Below are 24,570 nucleotides of genomic sequence, written 5' to 3'. Positions count from 1 at the left end.
TTCACTTAGATAATTTTGATTTAAACATTCTACATACATGTGTTATAATTTCTAATTTTTCCTTTTAATTTTAAAGATAAACTTCCAATTTTTAGAAGAAAAATACATATTCAAAAATATGAAATTTTTACTTGGAGTTTTTTTACATTTATTTTAATTTATTTTATTTAAACTATATTTAAATTTTACATGCTTTGAACACTGCTACATCTATTTTTTTTTACACCTATTTTTATAGTCCTTTGAACATTATGTCAATGAAATAAAATCCTGGTTTCTCATTTAGGATGGTAATCATGTTTTGTTTTTTTACTTTTTGATTTTGGCAATAACAGAAATATCTTTTTCATTTAGTTAACAGATGGGAAAGTGACTGAACAGAATCATTAATATGGCTATTTGTCCTGCACCCCCAGCCTCCTGATAGGGCGCCTCTAGCTGGAATTGTGTTGATTCTGCTCTACTCCAATATCACTGGGAATCTGTCTCAGGAAACAAAGGAAGGGGCGGGGCTTCTCCTTCATCCTTTGGTGGCATTATCCCAATTCCCTTTGCTTTCCAGGTAGGGCTGGGTCTCAGTTACTAGCAGGCTGCTTCCCAGGAGCTTCTGTGGCTGCTGGGCACAAGGCCCTTGAAGCCCCATCTGAGGCACCTTCTCTGGGGGATGAGGGAGAGCTGCCGGGCTGGGCTGGAAACAAGGCAGCCTTTGTCCCTTTGTCCCACAGACAGCTGCTTCCCCTGGGGCTCCTTTAGGACAGCTATGCAGGGAGCTAGCTGAAAGCTGCTGCTTGTGTAATGGAGAGAGATGGTCTTGCAAACCCACCCAGGGCACTCCTAGAAACTGGCAGGAGGCTTTTTCAATTACCGGAGTGGCTTCCCTGCCAGGGTCAGGGCTCAGCTGGCATAGAAGCCTCTCATGCCCAAAGGAAATAGCATAGTCATTATTTGACTCATTTGTTGATTTGGCAAATACAGACTCCATGCTTACTGTGTGCCTGGCATGGTGTTAGGCACGGGACACAGTTGTGAAGATGGTGAGTGTGTTCTTATGATATAAGAAATATATTTGGAGTTGAGTGTAGTGGCATACACCTGTATCCCAGCTAATCTGGGGGCTGGGGTGGATTGAGGCCAGTCTGGGCAACTTGGTGAGACTTTGTCTCAAAAAAAATAAAAAATGCTGTGAATGTAGTTCAGTACTCCCTGGGCTCAATCCCCAGTACAAAAGAAGGAAGGAAGAAGGAAGGGAGGGAGGAAGGGAGGGATGGAGGGAGGGAGGGAGGGAGGCAGGCAGGCCAGCAGCCAGGTTAAGAAAGGAAATTTGATCTTTGTTCTTGGTTCTTGGAACTGAGCTAAATTTCCTGACAGGAATGACTTTTGTTATTCACAGTGAGCCTCTTTGGGTTCCACTCAAGTTTATGCTAATAAAGTGATGTACAGTGAGACTTCCAGTTATCCTCATAAGAGGATGGCAACTAGAGGATGGACTCTCAGCTCCATCTACCAACCCATGGGGAGGATAAATGGTAGGAGCTAGAGAACGAACTCTATAAAAACTCTGGGGTGGTCGAATCCATGTGTTGCCAAAAGTGTGGCAAGGGAGACAGGAGCTCCTGCACTTGGGACCCTTCTAGAGTGTACCTCTTCATCTGTCTACTCCCTTGTGTCCTTTCTAGTGAACCAATTGATGTAAAGAAAATGTTCTTCTGAGTTCTGTGAGCCACTCTAGTAAATTATGAGGTGGGGCAGTGGGAATCCCCGGTTTATAGCTCATCGATTGATCAGAGGTGTGGGTATCCTGGCCTTGCAAATGGCATCTGAGGTGTGCACAGACGAGTGAACTGAGACCTCAACTTGCGGGCTCTGTGCCAACTCTGGGTAGGGGGTGTTGGGACTGAGTTGAGTTGTAGGAACCCCAGCTGGCATCAGAGAATTGGTTGGTGTCAGAAAATATCCCATGAAACCCACCTCAGTGAGCTGACAGTGTAGCAGGGAAAGTAGATGATGAAACACATAATCACAATAAGCTGATATGCTCTCTGAGGGGCTGAGGTGAGGTGCCCCGGGAGCCTACACCAGGGGGACTTATCCTAACTGAGAGATGGAAGAGATGTCCCTGAGGAAAGGACTTTCAGGGTAGACCCAAAGGGTCCACAAGAGTTGTCCCTGCAAAGACGGCGGGGAAGAAGCTCTAGGCACAGAAAGGAGCATAGCAGTGTTGGGCAAGGAGTGTGGCAGCAACTGAGGCTGGAGGTATAGTCAGCCTGAATTTGAAGGACACCTGTACCAAGTGAGACAAACACAAGAAGAATCCTAACCTCAGAGTGCCCTATTACAACTTCACAAAGCCTCTCAAAACCCCTGTGGATGTTTCCCCTTCAGATGCACTAAAACACATTCATTCCCTTGTTCAGCTAATGTTAAATAAGCAATTTCTCTATGCTAGGTCCTGGATGAGGAGCTGGGGATACAAAGTGCTTTCAGATATTGTTCTTACACTGAAGGAGAGTACAGTTTGCCCACAAGAGAACCATAGTGGGTGTCTGCTTTCAGCTGGATGTCCTTCATCTCCTTGTGGGGACAACCCTACCCACAGGGTTCCAGAGCAGCTGACTCCCCTTCTTGGGGGTAGGCACATGACCAGGTGTGGTCATGGTGATTGGTTGAGAAATGGACAAGTGACCTGAGTTCAGCTACTGAAATCTTCCCTGGGATTTTTTATGGAACAAAAGAAGAAGACTCCCCACCATGTGAGATAGCAGATAAGGAGACTATGGGACTGGAGACCTAGCAGCTGCCTTTGTCACCTGGTAAAAAGATGAAATGACAGCTAACACAGAAGATCTAGGAGAGCCAGTGCAAGAGTGTGATTCTATCACTTGAACCTGACTGTACCTCCTCCTATGGTAGATGGATGGATAGATGTTGAGTTTTAACTCCATAAACCAACAAACTCACTTTTTTAGTTTCAGTTCATTAAAGTTGGTATTTGCTTCTCCCACAAGCAGGAGTTCTGATGAAAGTAGCCAGTTGGCAGATCATGCACTTCACAGTGTTGTGATTCCAGGATTATGGGAGGAAGAGGGTGACAGAAGAGCGCTCTGGGCAAGGGGCTGGTATAGCAGATGCTGCTGGGCTGTGGCTAATTTCCGGTTCACCTACCCTAGATGTCACTGGGGCATTAGAAGACCATTTATACACATGTCGTTGGCTTCCTGCCTCCAGCACATGTGTAGCTATGTGCTCGGCCCAGGTGCCGGATGGACCAGAGTGCTGAGGAGCAGGACTCAGGACCAGTCATCAACACAGGAGGGACTGTGGTTAGCGTGTCCATCCCCAGCTCCCTGGCTCCTGGGTGGAACAAGTCAGAGGTTTGGTTTACTTGGTCCTGGAGCACCTGTTAGTGGCTCTTCTCATCTGCATCACTTGGGCTTCCTGGGGTCACTGCCTACATGGGCCATTTGAACCAATGCCCTTACTTCAAGGTCTGCAAGGAGTGATTGAAACACAGTGAATGTTTACATTAAAACAAGACATATTGTAAAGACATATTGCCAAGAATGATGGGATAAGTATGTTCTAAGTGTGTGGAGAAAGGAAGTATTTTGAGGGGAGTTAGAAGAAATATATCTTTTACTGTAAAAAAATTTATTTAAATAGTCATCATATTTTCTGATCACACCTTATACTTTTAGAGAACCCAAACTCAGACATAAGAGCTTTGAAATCAGGCTGTTCAGGTTTGAATGCTGGGGCTTCCTGTGGACTTTGAACAACTTATTTAATTTTGCTACCTCTCCCTCTCCCCATCTGAATAGAAGAATTTCATCAACCTCATTAAATTGTGAGGATTAAATGAGATTCACATAAAACACTCCTTTTTTAAAAATTTTGTTTGTTTGAGACAGAGTCTCGCTATGTAGGGCTGGCTGGCCTTGAACTCATGGTGATCCTCCTCCCTCAGCCTTCCAAGTGGTGGGATTACAGGTATGTGCCACTGTGCCTGGCTCTCATAAAATAAGTTCTCAGTAAAGATTGACTATTGTTCTTTTTATTGATTGTCACCTAAGCACAACCAAAGAGTCTGGGAAATCCTGGAAATGGTGACATTGGAGCTAAAAAGTCAAGGACAAGAGCTACAGGGACAGGAAGGTGAGGGCCACATCAAGTAGAGGGACAGAGAGATTCTACTTTAAAATTCACTTCTTTGTCTGAACTCATAAGTATAGAAGATTATGTACTTTTTAAACCAGCTGTAAGTATATGCTTTAGCTGCAAGATAAGTTATTGAGATAGCACTTTTTATTTTGTATGTAGAAGAATGAGAATAAATGAAAGGATTATTTTCCTTTTCTACAATACTTGTCTAGATAGCAAAAAAGACGTTGAGCACTGAGGTCTGTAAGAGTTAAATTGTCCAAGTAACTGTGTGTGTGTGTGTGTGTGTGTGTGTGTGTGTGTGTGTGTGTAGTTGTCTCCCAAAATAGGAAAAGGCCTGAAGCCCATAGCTCTAAGAAGAGATATGCCATACTCCCTTTGAGTTCCTGGGATTAATAGCAAGACCTAGAGGGCCAGATGTCAACAGTGCGCTTTGAGGCTGGAGCCCAGACACCTGGGCTCCCAGTGTGACAGACTCCTGTGCCCCAGGTTGCCATGGGAGCTTTTGAGGGCTTGGGCAGAGCATAACCCCTGAGGGTAGCATGGCCTGATGCCCAGCAAGTCCTTTCCCGAGTGTTTTGCTCCATTTGCTGACTCTTGCACATGGTAAATCGTTTTCTTGTATGTTCTGTAACTCTCTCGAGCAGTGTTTTATCTGCACAGTCTTGGTTAAAGATGTTTCCCTCCAGAGTGGTTCTGCCTTATGTCTCAGGGGTACCACAGGCTTAGGACTGAGATCTTTGTTCTTTTCTCTTACCATACTGTGCAAGTAATGTAAATTTAAAACCCTAATATATGGAGGCAGGCCCATGGTCAGGGATAATCAAGGAATACATCTTTCCCATGTGGAGCCAGGACAAAGACAGATGCATTTCCATGTTGTCTGGCTTGGCAGGGGCATGGGTTTCATCCTAGCTAACTGTCTCATCACACACAGAGCCCTGCAGTGATTCTAGGAGGGGTTTCAATTCTGACTTTGCATCTTGGGTGGAACCAAGAAGGCTTTCTTTCAGATTCACACAAAGGCATTAAAACTCAAGCCCCCTGAGTGTTGTGTTAATTGGGATACATAATTATCAGCCTTGATAGAGACCCTAAATAGCCATAACTTACTCAAGGGAGTTTATTTCTTTTTCATATGAAAGTTCATGCTGGTGCAGCAGCCAAGCCTTGTGAAGCTGCCAGGGGGTCACATGCCCTCCCCATCATGCCTACCATGCTACATGGCCCCAAAGGGGTCTCAGCTATGCCTATGTCACATGTCAAACTGCAAGTTAGGAGCAATTGAGAGCATAGGTACCATATGAGGCCATTCTCTGGTGCTGTAGTGGAGACCCGCAAGACCTCCACCAAAGTGCAAGTAAAGCCTGACTTGGATAATCAGAGACATGAGACACAATTTCAACACCTGTGGTAGATGTTAACTGATATTTCCTATAGTCAGGCCATGATGGTGTAGATAAGCTAAGTAGGTTTAAAGGAGGAAACCAATGTATGTGTTTGTGTGTGTGTGTGTATTATATCTCTCTTTGCCTGCATGTGTGTGGTGTCTGTATGTGTTGTGTGTCTATAAGTTTGAGAAACTGTATGTGTCTGTGTTTTGTGTTTGTATATATGTGTAGGCATCATGTATGTGCCTATGTGTTTGCCTCTGTGTACTTGGGGTGTACGTATGTTCATCTCTGAGATTTGTGAAGCTATACCTTACTGTTCAGCCAGATAAACATTAACTCATTAGAATAAACAATAACTGTAGAATTAACGCATGATCTGTTCTAGCATGTTAAGTACAAATCTCAGCCCACAAACACAGGTGTGCATGAACTAGAATATTGTCCTTCAAGAGCAGTTCTACCATGAGCCTCCACTTCTGGAGTGTGGTGGGCAGAAGACGGATCTCAGTGAATTCAGCGTGCCACCCTCTCCAAGCACCCTTCCCTGTGAGATTGAGTAGTACCAACATGTGAGGACTTGTGTAGTACCAGCATGTAGTACCAACATGTGACAGTCACATCTGGTCTTCACGGGCATCTGTCCATGTTGGTATTAGGCAGGAGCGGGGCGGGGGGGCAGTGGAGGACAAGGAAACCGGTACCAATTTCCAGGGAAGAAGTCTGGAAGGGATGTGGGTCCAATTATACTGCATATGATGTGGATGTGGCTAGTCATCTCTCAGGGCCTCGCTGGGGGCCTCCGTTACCCTAAGGGTGTTGGGTTGTAGTTGGTTTGTTGTTTCAATTTCTTTTTCCATACTGGGGATCAAAATCAAGGCTTCATGCATGGTAGGCAAGCATTCTACCACTAAGCTACAGTCCCAGACCTTTTTTAGAAAATACTTTATTTTTTGACAAGATATCACTGAATTTCCCAGGCTGGTCTCAAACTGGTGACCCTCCTGCCTCAGCCTTCCAAGGAGCTGGGATTACAGGGGTGCACCACCATACTTGGCCTGATTTTTTTTCTTAAATTCTTTTATTGGTACATTTTAGGTATATAACACATTTACATTTCTCATTGGGAACTTAGACCTTTGCATGATGCATCTTGGTTCTTATTTTTTCCCCATTCCTAGCCCTCCCTTCACCCCCTCCACCCTTCCCTATTTACAAAGACTTTATTTCCATTTTTTCCATTTCTCATCATTTCTCCTTTCCATTCTTTCCCTTCCTCTACCTCATCCTTTCTTTCTCATCATTTCTCCTTTCCCTCCCACTACCCCTAGCCCTTTGGACCTTTTCTTCCTATTTTGCATTATCGATTATTCATTCTAATCATTGGTGCATTTTAGGTATTCAATATAATGGCATACATCATTGGAAATTTGCACCTTTACATAATCTCTCTTGGTTCGTATTTTTCATCCTTGCCCAACCCTCCCTCCAACCCCTCCATTCCTCCCTATTTACAAAGATTTTGTTCCTAGTTTTCCATTTTCTCATATTAATTCCATTCCCTTCTTTCCTTTCCCCTACCCCTCCCTCTTCCTTCCCCTTTGCCCCTTTTCTTCCTATTTCACATTACCTATTGTACATTTTAGTCCTTATTTACACTTTCAGTTTCTCACACCAGAGAAACTATTTGGTATTTATACATGGGTGTCCTATTTATTTCACTTAAGATTATCGCCTCAATGTGCATCCACTTAGCTATAAATGTCTCTAATTTCTCTTTTTTATGGCTGAGTAGTACTCCATTTTATTAAAAAAACCACATTTTCTTTATCCAGTCTCCAGTTCATGGGCATTTGGGCTGTTTCCAAGTTTTAGCTATCACAAACTGTGCTGCTATGAACATGGGTGCACATATATCACTGTGGTATGATTCTTTTAATTCTTTCGGGAAGATCCCCAGCAGTGGAATAGTGGGGTCAAATGGGACTTCCAGTCCTAGTTCTTTGAGGTATCTCCACACTGATTTCCACAGTGGTTGCACCAGTCTACACTCCCACCAGCAGTGGAGCAGGGTTCCTCTTTCCCTACAGCCCCGCCAGCATTTGTTATTGGTTGATTATGACAGCAGCCATTCTTTCTGGAGTGAAGTGGAAGCTCAGTATTGTTTTTATTTGCATTTCTCGAATGACCAGTGATGTTGAACATTTTTTCATGTATTTATTTGCTATTTCTACTTCTTTGAGAAATGTCTGTTCATTTCAGATGCCCATTTTTGGATTGGGTCTTTAAATTTGGGAGGTCTGATCTTTTTAAGTTCTTTATAGATTCGAGATAGTAGACCTTTGTCTGAGGAAAAGCAGGTGAAGCTTTCTTTCCCACATTGTGGGTTGTCTCCTCACACTGCTGGTGGTTTCTCTTGCTGTGCAGAAGCTTTTTAATAAGAAGAGATCTCACTTGTTGATTGTTTATGCTAGTTCATGGGCAACTGAGGTTTTGTTCATAAAATCTTTTCCTACACCAATGTCTTCAAGAGTTCTACCTAACTTCTGTTCCAACTGGTTCAGTGTTTCTATTTTAATATTTAAATCTTTAATCCATTTCAATTTTAGTTTAGTGCATGGTAGAGATATAGGTCTAGTTTTATTTTTTTATTTTATTTTTTTTTGGTCCGGGGATCAAACTCGGGACCTTGCAAGGCAGGCACTGGAACCTCTGAGCTAAATCCCTGGCCCTCTAATTTTAATCTTTGGTGAGTTGAAGCCCAATTTTTCCAGCTCCATTTATTAAAGAGGCTATCTTTCCTCCAGTGAGAGTGTTTGGCTCCTTTGTTGAAGATGAGATGGCTGAGTGTGTCTGGCATTGTTTCTGCATCTTCTAATCTGTTCCACTGGTCCTCGGGTCTGTTTCTTTGCCAGTACCATGCTGTTTTTATTACAGTAGCTTTGTAGTACAGTTGTAAGTTGGGGATTGTGATACCCCCTGCCATGTCTCTGTTACCTAGAATTCCTTTTGCTATTCTGGGCCTCTTCTTGTTCCAAATGAATTTTTGGATTGTTTTCTCAAGGTCCATGAAGTATGCTGCTGGGATCTCAGTTGGCAGTGCATTGAATCTGTATAGCAGTTTTGGAAGTATGGCCATTTTCATTATATTAATCCTTCCTACCCAGGAGCAGGGGATGTCTGTCCATTTACTGATGTCATCTTCAATCTCTCTTTTCAGAGTGCCATAGTTTTCAGAGAAGAAGTCTTTGATTTCTTTCGTTAGGATGATTCCTAGGTATTTCCGTTTTTTGGATGCTATTGTGAAAGGAATTATTTGCCCTATTTCTCTCTCAGTGAGTCTGTCATTGGTGTAGAGGAAAGCTATTGATTTTTGTGTGTTGACCTTGTAAGCAGCTACTTGACTGAATTTGGTTATTAAGTCTAGAAGACTTTTGGTGGAGTTCTTGGGGTCTTCTATATAGAGTATCATGTCATCTGCAAATAATGACAATTTGACTTCTTCATTACCTATCTTTTTTCCATTTATTTCTTTCTCTTGTCTAATTGCCATGGCTAATGTTTACAGAACTATATTGAACAAGAGTGGTGATAGTGGACATTCTTGTCTTGTTCCTGATTTGAGTGTGAAGGATTTCAGTTTTTGACCATTTAATATGATATTGGCTGTTGATTTTTCATAGATGGCTTCTATCAGTTTGAGGTAGAGACCATCTATTCCAATTTTTTGTAGGGTTTTTATCATCAATGCATGTTGGATTTTGTCAAATGGTTTTTCTGTGTCTATGGAGATAATCATATGGTTTTTGTGCTTGGCTCTATTGATATAGTGTATCACAGTGATTGATTTGCATATGTTGAACCATCCCTGCATCCCTGGAATGAATCCCACTTGATCAGGGTGTATGATCTTCTTGATGATCTTCTGCATTCTATTTGCCAGTATCTTATTAAGGATTTTTGCATCTATGTTCATTAGTGAGATTGGCCTATAGTTCTCCTTTTCAGTTGGGTCTTTCTCTGCTTTGCGGATCAAGGTGATGCTTACTTCCAGGAATGAATTTGGCAGTACTGCTTCCCTTTCAGTTTCACTGAAGAGTTTAAACAGTAGTGGCAGTAGTTCCTCTCTAAATGTCTTGTAGAATTCAGCAGTGAAGCCATCAGGGCCCGGGCTTTTCTTAGTTGATAAGTTTTTTATTACGTTTTCAATTTCATTAGTTGATATTGGGTTGTTTAGAATTTTTAGGTCTTCTTCATTCAACTTTGGTAATTCATACATGTCTAGGAATCTGTCCATTTCTTCTGTGTTTTCCATCTTATTGGTGTATAGGTTCTGGAAGTAGGTATTGATGATCCTCTGGATTTCTGCTGGGTCTGTTGTAATTTCACCCTTTTCATTCCTAATTGCATGGATTTGGGCATTTTCTTTCCTTTCCTTTTTCTGATAAGGTTGGCTAAGGGTTTGTCAATTTTGTTGATTCTTTTAAAGAACCAACTCTTGGGTTCATTGATTTTTTGTATCATTCTCTTAGTCTCCATTGCATTGATTTCTCCTCTAATCTTTATAATTTCCTCCCTTGTATGAGTTTTGGGTTTGTCCTACTCTTCTTTTTCTAGAAGCTTGAGGTTCAGCATCAGGTTGTTTAGTTGGGCTCGTTGTGTTTTCCTAATATGCATATTCACTGCTATGAATTTCCCTCGTAAGACTACTTTCATTGTGTCCCATAGATTCCGATATGTTGTATTGCCATTTTCATTTAATTGTAGGAAGTGTCTGATTTCTTCCTTAATTTCCTCTGTGACCCATTGGTTATTTAGAAGTGTGTTGTTCAATTTTCATGTTTATGAAATTTTTCCAGTTTCTTTTGCTATGGATCTCCAATTTTGTCGCACTATGGTCTGATAATATACAGGGGATAACTTCAATTCCTTTGCACTTACTTAAACATGTTCTATGCACGAGTATGTGGTCTATTCTGGAGAATGACCCATGTGCAGCTGAGAAGAATGTGTATTCTGATTTTGTGGGGTGGAACACTCTGTAAACACCTGTTAAATTCATTTGTTCAAGAGTTCTATTGAGTTCTAGTATTTCGTTACTTATTTTTTGTCTTGTTGATCTATCTATTTGTGACAGTGGGGTGTTGAGGTCCCTCATTATAATTGTATTAGTGCATATGTGACTTTTCATATCCGTTAGTATTTGTTTTATATAGTTGGGCACACTAATGTTTGGTGCATAGATATTTATGATTGTCATCTCTTCCTCTTGGATCGTTCCCTTTACAAGGATGTAGTGTCCTTCTTCATCTCTCTTAATCAGTGTTGGTTTGAAATCTACTTGATCTGCAAAGAGGATAGTTACTCCTGCTTTTTTTCGGGTTCCCTTCGCATGGAGTATTGTTTTCCACCCTTTAACTTTCAGTCTATGAGTTTCCTTTTGAATTAAATGTGTTTCTTGTATGCAGCATATTGTTGGATTTTGCTTCTTGACCCATTCTGCCAGTCTATTTCTTTTGATTGGTGAAATGAGACCATGAAGGTTGATGGTTATAAGTGAAACACATTGACTTATCATTGCCATGAATTTTTCTTTTTGTTGAATTCTCCCCCTTTACATTTAATTTCTTGTCGTGCCAGATGGGTTCATTCTGCTTTGCTTCCTGGGGTTGTGATCCTCAATGTCTGTTCCTAGGATATTGTGTAAAATTTTTTTGAGTGCTGGTTTGGTATTCACAAAGTTCCTAAGGTGCTCTTTGTCATGAAAGTATCTTATTTCTCCATCCATTTTGAAAGATAGTTTTGCAGGGTACATCAATCTGGGTTGGAGGCTATTTTCTTTTAGGGCTTGGAATATGTCACTGCAAGATCTTCTTGCCTTGATGGTTTGCGTTGAGAAGTCTGCTGTGATTCTCATGGGCTTTCCTTTGTATGTGATTTGTTTCTTTTCTCTAACTGCTTGTAGAACTTTGTTCTTCTGTTGAGTTTCTGGAATCTTAACAATTATATGCCTATGTATAGATTTTTTTTTGATCAAGGCTATTTGGGGTCCTATATGCCTCACTTATCTGTAGGTCAAGTTCTTTTCCCCTGCTTGGGAAGTTTTCTGCTATTACTTCTGTGAAGAGTTTTTTTTTATGTCATCTGCACTCTCTCCTCTTTCTTCTTTGACTTCAATCAGTCCTATGTTATACTCCTTTGCATCATCTAGCAGCTGCTGGATTGATTTCTCATGTTCCCTTATAATTTTGAAGCAATTTTTCTTTTCCTGGTCATTAATTGCAATCTTATCTTCTATATCTGAAATTCTGTCCTCACATTGGCTCATTCTGCTGTGTAGACTTTCAATGGAGTTTTTAATCTCCTGGAAGTCTGTTTGCAATTGTTTTATGGATTCCATTTGTTTCCTATGTTGGGATTCCATCATGTTCCTCAGCTCCTCTCTAGATTTATTAATCATGTCTTTCACTAGGAGCACAATCTCTCCTGTTATCTGAGAAATTATTTCTGATTTCATTTTTTCCAGATCCCCTTTTGTTTCCAGTTCAGAGAGTCCAGGTGGTTTAGTATCAGAGTGTTCCATCTCATTTCCCTTTGGGGTTGCTGTAGGTGATCTGGAAGTCTGGTTTTGAGACTTATTTACATGTCTTCTCATTTCAACTGGGGAAGGGGGGTGCTGTTGGCACCTGTGCCGCTCACCTCCTCTGAGCTGGGAGAGGTGGGACAGGGGCCAGGAGCAGTGGGATGGACGGCGGCCCAAAACCCCTTTCCTCTGGGCCGAGAGTGGCGGGAGGGATGGTCGCTGGGAAGCCTCTTCCTCTGCTCTGGGAGCAGTGGGCTGGATGGTGGCCCAGAAGCCCCTTTCTCTGGACCAGGTGCAGTGGGACAGTGGCTCATAAGCTCCTACCTCTGGTCCGGGAGTGGCAGGATGGACGGCGACCCAAAAGCCCTTTCTATACCTGGCCTGTTGTTTGGGTTGTTGATACACTGCTGAATAACTTTGTTTTCTCTATCCTTGCTCTGTTTGTGCCAGGTTAGCACCACTCACAGGCTCCTGGTTTCTATCCATTCTCATGGAGAAGTCAGTCGAGTCTGCAGGTCACAATATCATTATTGCCACTTTCACAAATGTCCTGCATATTCTGATCCCTCAGACCTTTGAGTGCTTCTGTCACCCTATTCCTCTCTGAGTCTCAGTCTGGAGCCAAAAGCAGGGCACATGCCCATCTGTGGCCCCTGGGAGTATCCCCCTCTTGACTCTCTACTCTCCTTTCTGCATGGGAATCCTCAGTCTGTGGGAGGCTTCAGGGAGGAGGAAACTGTACCCCCTCAACTGGTGTCCTCCCAACTGTATCATCCCCAGCCTGGATGTTCCTTGTTACTGAGCTTTTTTGAAAAGCAAAACACATTATTAAATGCATTTTCTCCACTTTCTGTAGAGTCTCTACTTCCCTGAGGCAAGGATCATTTGGCTTGACTGATGAGGAAAGGACTCTGGGGGGAAGGATAGAGGGGAGGGAGAAACACCTCGGGGAACACACCAGGAGAACCTCCCTGCCATCAGGATAGGAACCTGCTTCAAGCACTGGTATCTGGTGCATATTTTTGCCCTCGAAACCTGCACAACCCCTGGGATGATTTGAATTTTGTAGCAAACACTGAGCACAGTTCCCCACATTGTCTGATAGGTTGTGGACCTACTTCAAATTAACAGAGAATAAATACTGTAACAGTCCCTCAAACCCAATGTTTGCAGCCAATGTCCCAGTCTCTGATATAAGTGTCAGGTAGCTTTGCAGGGCTGTCACTCATCCTGTGGCTAGCCTGACAAACAGAACATCACTGTGCCTCTAGGAATAACTAAACAGCACAGGCTTGGTGGCTCTATTCCAAATTTGCCATCCTTTGTAAAGCTATGTATGAAGTGTCCCACTTTCTGGGCCTTCTGGTCTACCTGCAAAGCCTCACTTACAAAGTATGCTGCTAAATGCTAATTCTTATGGCAGATGGTCAAGGACATCTTTTAGGAGAAGGGAAGATACATTGGTGGCCAGGGATTGCATGTCATTTCTGGCACAGATGTATTGCTAGTTGCAAATCCCTGCTTCATATGCATTAAAATGCTATGTGTAGATTTCAAGGCAGAGTAGTGTTTCTTAAAGTCAGTTCTGTATAAAAGTAATAGACATCATATGAAAATAGGATTTTTTGATCAAATATATTTAGCAGATCAACTTCTCAGACTCTTTAATATACAACTGTATACTGCAAACGCCCAACAAGAGGATATTTACAATATTAACAATACACCTTGCCACTGATCCCTCCTGTGGCTGCTGCCAGGTGAAACAACTTTGAGAAATGTTGTGGCAATGTACACCTCTTGTTACAATATATTTTTCTGTTTTTCTGACCATTGTGATTTGAGGTTACAGAAAATACTAGCTTGTCAAAGCTAAGTGACAGAGAAAAACGCAATTTGAAATCACTACCAAGGTAGCAACTCAGTATTTCTCTAAGTTTCTGATACTAAGAAATCAATGGCTGGATTATTGTCAGTGTTCATTCAGAGCTGAGCTTTTCTGGCTTCATTATTGTTTGTCCGTAGATCAAGTTGTTTTATTTATACTTTCTTTTTTTGAAACATAACAGACTCCATATTCTAAAAGATAGTGGTTATCATGTAAAGCACCTCAGGGTCTTTTCAGATGAAAAAAATAATTGCCACTTCATTATTAAATCAATCCATCCACCCTTTACTTGTACCTACTATGTTCTGGCCCCTAAAGAACACAAACTTGAATGGGACAAAGTACCTATTCCTTTAGTAATCTTCTGTGCCACCCCTGCCTGGTACCTTCAGCCATTTATGTTCTAGAAAATGTTACAATAACACATTTGTAGGTAAAAGGACTCATCTGGAGATGAGCAAAGTAAGTAACTGTCCTAATTTTGCGAGGTGAGAAACTGTTTTAAGGAAGCAGAATAAAGGAGGAAAATCATTATACTTCACTTCTGCTTAATTTCAGTGAACTTCTTAGAAAAGGTGGCATTTTGAAAGATCCAAAATAAAGACCACTGGAAGCAATCTCAAGACAAGCTATTCAATAAATGTGTGAGGATCCAGGCTTGGAAATGATACCATAGAGGATAAAGGAGGCAACTTCCACCAATAGCTCAGAAGAAGTAACTCTGGTCATCCTTAGCCTCTTTGTTCACAGTAAAGACTGCATCTTTTGTATTTCCAGTTCCCACTGTTGGAAATTGTCAAACCAGAGTTTCATTATGATCTTAGCCCTTAAACAGCACAGTTCATCCAATGATGACAGGATTTATAAACAGAAATTAGGCCTTGGACCAAGCTTGTAATAAATTATAAGCTTCATTACATAGGTGAGGAAAAATGACCAGCTATTGAATGACAGATTTGCCATGGAGCAAGAGGATAGCTCTTTGCAGCCACTTCAGAAAGTGTGCAGTGTGCATTCTGACTGACTCACAGGGTGACTGTGTTTGGGGAAAGCTGCACAGAAGGAGGATAATAAAAGGCAAACGATAAGGCAGACAAGTAGGGGTGAGCATTCCTTCCATCCACTACTCCATCAAATCATTTGGACCTCCAGAGAAATGTTAGCATGATGTGATGCTTATAAATATGAAAGGAAATGATGAAATTATTTGTTTATTCAAGCCTAATTAAGATCCATGTAGAAAATTGGAGTTTGTACTCTTATTGAAATGAACAAGAGGCCTATTAATAGTATTAGGATGTGACCTCACTGTGGTTAAAAATATCTGAGTTGCTTGTATATAAAATATCAGGTAAGCCATTTGCATTAGTGTGGGCAACAAGAAAAAGAAGAAAGAAGAGGAAATGAGAACACAGCAGTAATAATAGACTTGGATTACCACCAATGCTTTTGAAAGAGCTCAGAGAACTTCAGATTCAATACAAGTGCCTCTGCCAAGGACTCACAGGGCTTATCCATGAGCAGCTTGCTACCATGTCCAGAGGAACATCTCTAAGATCTGCCCTTTCCCTTGGTCCTCCATGCCAAAATCTGTCCTGTCCTCACCTCTTAATACTATAGCCATCCTTGTGTGGCCAGGAAGCTTCATTTGGCATCTCTGTATACTGCTGCCATGTTATAATCTACCTCACTTGATTTTGCCTCTCTTATGCACGCATTCATGTTTTTCTCCATCTGTAACTGAGAACACTACAGATTATTAATAAGATGACCTTGTTGAGCCTAAACAAAGGATCTTAGCTGTGTTCTTGTTTCTTTGGAGACCTGCTAAGGCAGATAGACCCAAAGGTGTCTATAATTTCTTTGAAAGGCCTGGAATCTTTTACCCAGATTTGGTGGTAGGTGCCTAGAATTGGGGAGCTCTAGGTCATGAGAGGGAAGATGGGTGGCTGTGATTTTCTCTGGTTTGATGGACAATGTTTGAGCTATTCTAGAAGAGAATGATGCTGATCAAGTTGTTTTTGTAAAGTGAGCTGTGATACTGGAATATGATTATAGGCTGCTGGAGCATGGAGGTGAAATGCCCAAACAATACTGCTTAGTCCAAACACACCCATACACACACACACACACACAGAGTGATAGTGTATTGCAAAACCAGAGAGGGGAGGCTCTTTCCCTTTTACTGCAGAAAACTCATCTTCTGTCTGGTTCCACAAAGCCTGGTAGCCTTGGGATCCCAAGTGTTTTAGATCTTGGATTTTTTCCAATTTTAGAATATTTGCATATGCATAATTGACTTCTGCATATTTGGGCTTTTGCCTATCTTGAGGATGAGACACAAGTCTAAACATGAAATTCACTTGTATTTTATAGCCTGAAGGCAATTTTATACAATATTTGTATTGTTACCTGTGTTTCAACTGTGACCTGTCACAAGGTCAGATGTGGAATTTTCCACTTGTGGTGTCATGTTGGTACTCAAAAAGTTTTGGATTTTGGAGCACTTTAAATTTTGGGTTTTCAGAGAGGGATTTTTAACCCCGATCTGGGTGAATCACTGTGAAAATTATGCTCAGAGGCAGCGCAAGGGAGCTGAACTGCTGCCATCAGCCAAAGAGTGAGCAAGAAAAAGGAGCTGCCCTGAACCAACTTCTCCACTTCTTATTGTCTTAATTTTACCTTGTGATCTTCACCATGGACTTAATGGCAATTATGTCAACATAATGCTTTCAGAAAAGTTGTTCAAATCCAAAAGATTTGAAAACAGGGATTCAGAGATATTTGTACACCTGTGTCCACAGCAGCATTATTCACAATAGCCAAAAGGTGCAAATGTTCATCAGTGAATGAAAGAATGAACAAAATTTAATATATACATACAATGGAATGTTATTCAGGTTAAAAAAGAAGGAAGTTATGACACACTACAGCATGGATGAACCATGAAGACCTGATATTAAGCTAAATAGTCCAGCCTCACAGAGATAAATATTGTATTATTCTACTTATTTGAGTGTGTAGTCAGCTTTCCGTAATGGTAACAAATACCTGAGATAATCAATATACTTTCAGCTCACAGTTTCGGAGATTTCAGTCCATCATTAATTGGCCTCACTGTTTTGGGCTGTGGGGAGGCAGCACCTCAAGGCAGAAGTGTGTGGCCCAGTAAAGATATTCACCTTGTAGCTGAGATGTGAAGGAGAAAGGGATGAGAGACCCATAGTCCTCTTTGAGGACACACTTCCAGTGACCTACACCATCCCACCACATCCCACCTCTTAAAGTTTCCACCACCTGTCCATAGTGCCAATCAAGGAAAAAGCCTTTAACTGATGGGCTTTGGGAGGACCTTCCAGATCCAACCTATAGCAATGAAGTATCCAGCCCGGTCAAACTCACAGAAACAGAAAAGAAAATGGTGGGTGAATGGAGAGTAGAGAATAGAGAATTATTGCTTAATAGATGGAGTTTCTGTTTAGAAGATGAAAATGTTCTAAAGCTGGATGGTGGCACAATCATGTGGACATGCTTAATGCCACTAAAAAGTGATTAAGACCCCAAATTTATTTTAGTACAATTTTTAAAAAAATTATTGAGAAGTACATCATTGGAAGAATGTGTTGGAATAGGAACAATGGTTCCCTAGGCCCACCACTACCCCCAGATACCTCTCTGCACTTGGGGTTGTTTATTGAGTTACATATTTTACTTAAACATAAACACATATTTAGTAATTTATTTTGCTGCTTTTGGACTCCTGAGCAAAAGAATAAAATGGTAACTTCCTCATTTTCCTTCAGAGAGAAGATCCAAGCTTTTGCATTCTCAATTTCTGCACTCCTTTGTTCCATGCGGAATGGTCTGTTTTTCTGTGTTTTAAAGGCTGCTGAAAAGACCACCACTCACCTAAGTCTTTAGTTGGTGATTCTGGACCCACCTAGGGAGGTCAGAAGTTAGAGCCTAGGAATTTGAGCTGATGGCTTGAAGGGCTGAGAGAGCATCAGTACTAGCAAGGGGTCCATGGTATGTGGAATTTGTGGGGCCCACTGGGAAGTTTTGTAAATATATGGGTGGAGGAGCCCATGATTGCAGCAAAGGTTTTCAGGGAGAATCTACCCAGCAAAGAAGTGCCTCACACGAGCACACCATTGCAGCCAGAGCAGAAAAGGGTCCTCCCAGAGTGTGTAGCCAACAATAGTGGCAGCAGCAAGTGGCAAAAGAGTCAACGGGTGCATGACAACCACTGTAGGTTAAGAAGCTGCCTGTGCCTTCATTTTAGGACCACCTAAGCTTCCTGTTCTTGTACCAGTTCCAGGAGCGGGGGAGGGAGCCCAAGCTTAGAGGGATGGGAAGGAATACTCCAGAGTTGGATGAGAGTCAAGAGGGAAGAAACAAAGAAGTGTCACTGCCTATACCTTTAGCAAATGCCTTGGAACATGCCCCAGCTCTCACAGTTGTACATATTTTATTCCACATCCCATCTGTGGCTTCTATTGTCTTCTCACACTGTGGGACACTTAAGAAGATATGGCAGATGGCTGTGTGTGGCAATAGCGTCCCTCCCTACTGGCAGAGTGATTTTTATAAAGTCCTTTTTCTTTCATCCAAAAATATTTTTATATCAAAATAATAGAGGGTTTTTTATATTATAGAAAAGTATAAATGATCTGGGGATGTGGCTCAGAGGTAGAGCACTTACCTAACATGTATAAGGCCCTGGGTTTAATTCCCAATACCACAAAAAGAAAAAAGTTAAGTCTCCTGAAATATTGCTCCACTCAATCACTGTCAAGATTTTAGTGTATTTTCTTCCAATTTTTCTGTGCATTGCTTAACTTTTCTTTAGCCAGGTACTTCACATTTCAGGTCTTGGGCCGGGAATTTAGCTCAGTGGTTCCACCGCCTGCTTCACAAGCACAAGGACCCGAGTTCAATCCCCAGTACCAAAAAAAAAACCCCCAAAAACCCACAAAAACATTTCAGGTCTTATTGCTTCAGGTGTGCTGATGAACCTGTATGAAGCCCTTTGAAACCCCAGGGACTCCTGTATGTAGCAAGCTGAATTAGGTGTCACCATGTGTCACAGCACAGAGAGAAAGCTGATCTGCTGTAAGAGACACAAACCTACCACCTTAGCAGATTCATCACCAATCACACCAAGTCCTAACAAGAGCAGTTTGTATGACATCAACCTGGTTCCAAAAGTTTATTGAAACTTGTGCGCTATTTATCTATAAAAACAAGATAGTAAATGATGGTTGGATTCCCAGGCCAGCTCACAAAAACTAAGGGACCAACAATGTAAATTAGAAATCGTCTGTACCAGTTCTGAACACGAATCTTCCTGCAGTCACCCTGGATTCCAGTTCTTGCTGAGGCCCATTTCCCATGTCTGGGATTCCTCCCTCTTGCTTTGGGTCCCTCTACAATCTGAGGTGTGTAGATTTGACTAGGCACATGGCAGTGAAAGGTCAAGTGCAAGATGAGACTTGGAGAGGCACAGTGTTATTCTCAAGTCCTGTGCTGCTAACTTGGGAGTCAGTGTGGAAATCATGGGCTTCCATCTGGACCAGATTCAAATCCCAGCTCCATTTTTTATTAGCTATGTGGGTTTGGGCAGATCACTTAATGTCTTTGGGTCTTGGTTTTATTATCTATAAAATGGGATTAAAAATACATATTCCTAAGGTTTTATGTGAAAATTACATAACATAGGGCATCATTTCTCAGACTTAGGAATGATTGTATCTTGAAGATGCCCACTGTTGATTCAAATTTTTGTAATTGGACCACAAATAACTGATCAGTATGTGAGGAAATGCATGTTAGCCACGACATAATGTTGACACAGCCACTGCACAGTGTATGTGTATTTCAAAACATCATGTTGTACATTATAAGTATATATATAATTTTTGTCAATTAAAATAAATAAATTACAGCTGGACATGATATCACGCACCTGTAAACCCAGCACTCAGGAGGCTGAGGTGGGAGGGCACTTAGTTTGATGTGAGCCTGGGCTATATAGTAAGATCAAGCCAGCCTCAACTACATAGCGAAACAGTCTCCAAAAAACAGAAAATAAATTAGAATATTTCTGGGTTTTATTTTTTGTTTTGCTGTATTTGTGTGTGGGGAGGTGGGTGGGGTGCTGGAGATTGATCCCATGATTGCACATATGCTAGACAAGTGCTTTACCACTGAGCTACACCCACAGACCCTCTTGGCCTTCTTTGCAGGGATTAGGGTAGCAAAGAGAGGGCTGTATACCTCCTTCCCCAGAAAACCAACATACACTGTTAGCTTTTCAGTCTCTGTATCAAGTTGTTAGTCTACATTGCCCACAGGGGTCAGAGATTATTATGCAAAAATGAAATCAAAGGCTTCTGGAAACCAATCAGGCAAGGCATTTGCTGATTTTTTTCATATTACTTTACAAAGCGGGAGGAGGGTGAGTCAAGATGCTATGTTTAGTTGATTTGAAAAATTTCACAGAAATCAACAATACCAGAGAAATGTAGTGAACAGTACAGGCCTAGAGATCCATTACCAGAATGGAAAGGATGCCACTGAGCAAAATCAATGGTAGGGACACATTTGACATCCCACCTGTCCACCAATAATCAGGATCAGATCCATCACTGTCAAAGGATTAGTCCATGGCAGGGACTCCACTGAGAAGCAAATGGACAAAAACAAAGCTATGGAACATAGAGCTGCATTTTTTTTTCATGGTAGCTCAAAACAAATCTCAGGGGTAGGCACAGCCCACTCTTTTTCTATTGTTTAAAAGCTCTTCATTCACATAAGCACATTCAAGTGTACTCACCAGTGTCTTTGTGAGCTTGCTGGGAATGGATCATGATGAGGGTGGGGGATCAACGAGGAACAGGTGGAAAGAAGGGGTGTCTGGGGCTTGAAAGAGCTGCTGGAGGAGGCCTGGAGGGAACTAGTTAGTGCACAGCACGGGGAGGGAGGACAGCACTGAGATGCTTCTCTGAGAGTTGACAACAGACTCATGCCTCAGAGTTACTTTCTCGTGGTGACCAAGGGTGGTTAGCCTGAGCAAGTGACTGAGAGCACAGGAAGGGGATGGTGAGTATGCACAGGGAGGAGGTAAGGAGAAGAGAGCGGTCTGCAGCTGGCAGTGAGCTCAGAAGGAGAGAAGAGCTTACAGTGGTCCCGAGGGCCCAGAGCAAAGAAAAACATGAGTACTGTCTCCACGGAGAGAGGTAAGGACACACCACCCTTGTCAACCTAACCCAACCTATTGCAAGCACCATAGGCCAGCAGTTCTGCCTGCCTGCAGGCTGACTGCCAGGACTGCAGGCTGAGGAGAGAAGTGAGAAGAGAAAAAAGCCCTACATTTCCTGTAGAGGCTAATGTCTCCCATTTTGCAGATGAATAAACCGAGGCTCAAAAAGTAAGTTCTGGATTCTTTATGGACTTATAGGAACTTCTGGGGCTGTCTTAATTCATTTCTGGTGTTATAAGAAAATCCCATTGACTGGGTAATTTATGGATAATAGAAATTGATTTCTCATGGTTCTGGAGGCTGGAAGTCCAAGATGAAGGTGCTGGTAGGTTGGCATCTGGTGAGGGCCAGATCATTGCTTGCAGCATGGCACCTCGATCACGGTTTTCTCCAACATGCTAGAAAGATAAAAAAAGAGATGAACATCTTGAATCTCTTTTATAAGGTCATTAATACCACTCAAAACAGTTCCACTCTCCTGATTTAATCACCTCCTAAACACTCCCACCTCTTAACACTGTCATGTTGGTGTCAAATTTTAACATGAATTTTGGAGAAATACGTACAAACTGTAGCAGGGCCTGTCCTCATGAACTTAAAATGTGGAAAGGTAGAAATATTTAGCTTTATTTGTGTTTTCTCATGTTAAAGGGCTAAGAATGAGATGGAATTCTCTGCGGTTACCTCTTTGTGGGGCCATCCATGGGTACAGGCATCAGGAGGAACTTCAAGCCCCTTCTGACCATGCCCAGCTGAATCCCAGAGCCTGGGAGTCTGGAGAAAACTCTGTCCCCAGTTCTCATAACCCAGAGTACAGTTCCTCAGGTTAAAACAAAGCATTCCCCTATCATCCTAGTTTTCTTTACACGAGCAGAAGAGGCAGATTTCAATGCAATCCTGTCCTTGCACCAAGGTGGCTTCAGTGAACACTTTAGCTTTAGTCATTACTGTGAATTGAATTGTGTTGTCTATAAAGACACTAAAGTCCTAACCTCAGAATTGGGCCTTATTTACAAATAGAGTTGTTATAGATATAATTAGTTAAGATGAGGTCATACTGGGATAGGGTGATCTCTTAATACAATATGATGAGTGTCTTTATAAAAAAAGAATTATAGGGCTTGTAATCTCAGCACATGGGGGCTAAGGCACGAGGATCATTAGTTCAAGGACAGCCTGGACTACACAGCAAGACCTTGTCTCAAACAAAGAAACAAACAAACCACCCAGATGAGAAGATACAAGACCAGAAGGCCACATGATGCCATATGATGATGGAGGCAGAGAGTGGAATGATGCAGCCGTATGTCAAGAAGTACCCAGAGTCCATTATCACCCTCCTGTTCAATATAGTTCTGGAAACATTAGCCACAGAAATTAGACAAGAGAAAGAAATAAAAGGAATAAAGATAGGAAAGGAAGAAGTTAAACTGTCATTATTTGCTGAAGATATGATACTCTACATGGAAGACCCAAATAACTCCACCAAAAGACTTCTAGACTTAACTGACAGATTCAGTAGAGTAGCTGGATACAAGATCAACAGACAAAAATCAATAGCTTTCCTCTACATGAACAACAGACTCACTGAGAGAAATTTGGGAAACAATTCCTTTCACAATAGCATCCCAAAAAAATGAAATATCTAGGAATCAATCTAATGAAGGAAACAAAAGACCTCTACATTGAAAACTACAGCACTCTGAAAAAAGAGATTGAAGAGGATATAAGAAAATGGAAAGACAGCCCCTGTTCCTGGGTAGGAAGAACCAATATAGTGAAAACGGCTGTACTTTCAAAACTGCTATACAGATTCAATGCAATCCCAATTGAAATCCCAACGATATATTTCACAGAACTAGAGAAAACAATCCGAAAATTCATTTGGAACCAGAAGAGTCCTAGAATAGCAAAAGCAATTCTAGCCAACAGAGACATGACAGGGCATATCACAGTCCCCAACTTGAAACTATACTACAAAGCCACTGTGGTAAAAAACAGCATGATACTGGCAAAGAAACAGACCTGAGGATCAGTGGACTAGATTAGAAGATGTTGTGCATCTTTTGTTTGTAAAATTCCAGACATACTCAGCTACCTCATCTTTGATAAAGGAGCCAACCATCCTCACTGGTAGAAAGATAGCCTCTTTAATAAATGGTGTTGGAAAAACTGGATTTCAACTTGCCAAAGATTAAAATTAGACCCCTATCTTTCACCATGCAGTAAACTAAAATCAAAGTGGATTAAAGATCTAAATATTAAGACAGAAACACTAAACTTGCTGGAAGATAAGTTAGGTAAAACTCTTGAAGACATTGGCATAGGAAAAGACTTTATGAACAGATCCTCAGTAGCACGGGAGCTAGCACAAAGAATCAACACAACAACTGGGATCTCATCTTATTAAAAAGCTTCTGCACTGCAAGAGAAACCACCAACAGAGCTAACAGACAACCTACAATGTGGGAAAAAAATCTTTATCAGCTGTTCCTCAGGCAAAGGTCTACTATCTAGAATATATAAATAACTGAAAAAAGTCAGACCCCCCAAATATAAAGACCCAATTCAAAAATGGGGATCTTAAATGAACAGACATTTCTCAAAGAAGTAAAAGTAGCAAATAAACATACAAAAAAATGTTCAACATCACTGGTCATTTGAGAGATGCAGATGAAAACAACACTGAGATGCCACCTCACTCCAGAAAGAATGGCTGCTATCAAGAAATCAACCAATAACAAATGTTGGCGGGGTTGTGGGGAGAAAGGAACCCTTCTCCACTGCTGGTGGGAGTGCAGGCTGGTGCAACCACTGTGGAAATCAGTATGGAGATACCTCAAACAACTAGGATTTCCTCTGCTGGGTATCTTCCCAAAAGAATTAAAAGAATCATACTGGGCTGGGGATTTAGCTCAGTGGTTTTGCTGCCTGCTGCGCAAGCACAAGGACCCAAGTTCAATCCCGGTACCAAAAACAAAAAAAAAAGAATCATACCGCAGTGATATATGTGCACCCATGTTTATAGTGGTACAGTTTGTAATAGCTAAAACTTGGAAACAGCCCAATTGCCCATCAACTGGAGACTGAATAAAGATGTGTTTTGTTTTATTTTATAAAATGGAGTACTACTCAGCCATAAAGAATGAGAAAATAGAGACATTTATAGCTAAGTGGATGCACATTGAGGCCATACTCTTAAGTAAAATAAATAGGACACACATGTATAAATACTGAATAGTTTCTTTGGTATGAAAAACTAAAAGTGTAAATAAGGATGAAAATGTAT

This window comes from Heterocephalus glaber, unplaced genomic scaffold (assembly GCF_053883595.1).
Source record: "Heterocephalus glaber isolate CG9 unplaced genomic scaffold, H.glaber_assembly_v1.0 deba00000676, whole genome shotgun sequence".
NCBI lineage: Eukaryota > Metazoa > Chordata > Mammalia > Rodentia > Bathyergidae > Heterocephalus > Heterocephalus glaber.
Note: the sequence above shows the minus strand (reverse complement) of the source record.